The sequence below is a fragment of the Chrysochloris asiatica genome, unplaced genomic scaffold (assembly GCF_000296735.1).
Source record: "Chrysochloris asiatica unplaced genomic scaffold, ChrAsi1.0 scaffold00022, whole genome shotgun sequence".
NCBI classification, from domain to species: domain Eukaryota; kingdom Metazoa; phylum Chordata; class Mammalia; order Afrosoricida; family Chrysochloridae; genus Chrysochloris; species Chrysochloris asiatica.
In genome coordinates, this window is record NW_006408540.1 from 7,671,832 (window position 1) to 7,673,618 (window position 1,787).

A 1,787-nucleotide genomic window follows, 5' to 3' on the forward strand; every position below is an offset into this window, starting at 1 on the left:
AGCTATATGATTAATTAAAACTGTCTCCACAGGTTGTATGTGCTTATCTTTACATATGTATTTTTTTCCAGTCCTTTAGGTAACTTTGACCTACAGTACACTGATCTTTATAATGGGTTTATAGAGAAACAATTAGTCTGTGTGTGGGGGGGGTGGGGAGTAAGACAGAGAACATTATTCATTATATTGTTGATGTTGTTAAGTGAAATTGAGTCTGCTGCCTCGGCTATTCCCTAACTTCAACTACTTCTCTATGAAGCAACTTTATGCTCATTTCAGCTTCTAAAATGTCTCCTTTTAAACCTTGTTGTTGTTGTTGTTAAGTGCCATCGAGTTGGTACTGACCCATAGCAACTCTGTATAGGGTTTCTGAGTAGCCACTGGTAAGCTTGAACCACCAACCTTGCAGTTCAAACGGCTTTGCAGTCTGACACATTAACCCACAGAGTTACACCTGGATTCCTTTTAAACCTAATGGAAGCAAAACTTGCCAATTCCTGTGTTAGAGTTCTGTAGACCCTATTTGTATGATCCCACCCAATCACTTGATTGGGGTAATGAAGACCAAGTATACAAAATACATAAGAAGTAAATTCACAAATAACCTCTTAGCTGAAAGCCCATTTCAACTCCCCACCAAAATGACCATTTGAATAACTTTCTAAAGTATTAAAACTATTTCATCCATGATCACAGTTCATTTCTGCTATTTTCTATAGGGAAGGTATCTATAAGTCTTCCTAAAAACTGTCTAAACAGGATATTGAAATTCAAAATTTCCAGAAAGGTGAATCTTTTTTTCAATTTTCTTGGTAGCAAAAATGACCTGATTTGATGTGAGACAACTTGTAGACATTTTCTCAGCTGGTTTTAAAAGTTATTTATTTCTCTGAGACAAATATGTTTGATTATTGGGTGCTGCCACAAAACACACTGTAACAATGCTACAGGGGTGGTGTTCTATGGTAGATACATGTAACATGAGAAAAAAAAAATATGAAATGCATGTAACCACAAGGGTTTGCATTAAAAGATTTTCTACTTGTTTTCTTTTGAAAGATGAGGACAAAATACCAGAAAATGTTATGTAAGTTGGTCAAGATCACATTATTTATAATCTTATAGAGTATTTATGACTTCCATTGTTCCATTTTAGGATACTAAGAAGTTAAGTATTTGTCAATGTTCTCACAACTAGACATGATCAGCACTTGAAGGGAAGTTTTCTGTCATACCCAACTCAGAATTTTTGTTCCTGTTTTTAAAAAAACATACTTTCATCCCACAGATTCTAGACATTGGAATGCATTATTGTATTCCACATTGCATCAACATTTTCATTGCTTTTGTTTTCGTTGTTTCAGTCCCATTAACATAAACTACTTGAACTCTAATCAGCTCACACTCTTTATATTGCCTTCTAGCTCCTTAAAACTTTTTAAAAATAAACTTATAGATCATCATACTGCCTCAGTGTAATTGCTATATAAATGCCATTTGTGAGGTAGTAAAAATCATTATAGCTGTTTTTACGTCAGCTTGAGTAAAGGTCAGTCTTGTATGCTCTGTAGGAGAAGTACTGGTCTGCTAACCATGAGGTCAGCAGTTCAAACCCAGAAACCACTCTACAGAAACCCTATCCAGGGTTACTATAAGTGAGAACCACCTCTATGGCACAACAATAACAGAGAAAATTTAACTTTCAATTGTGAAAAAATCAATTTGGTATTCAGAAATCAATATATATTAAATATATATATATATATATACTTTGAAATGTCTTTCAT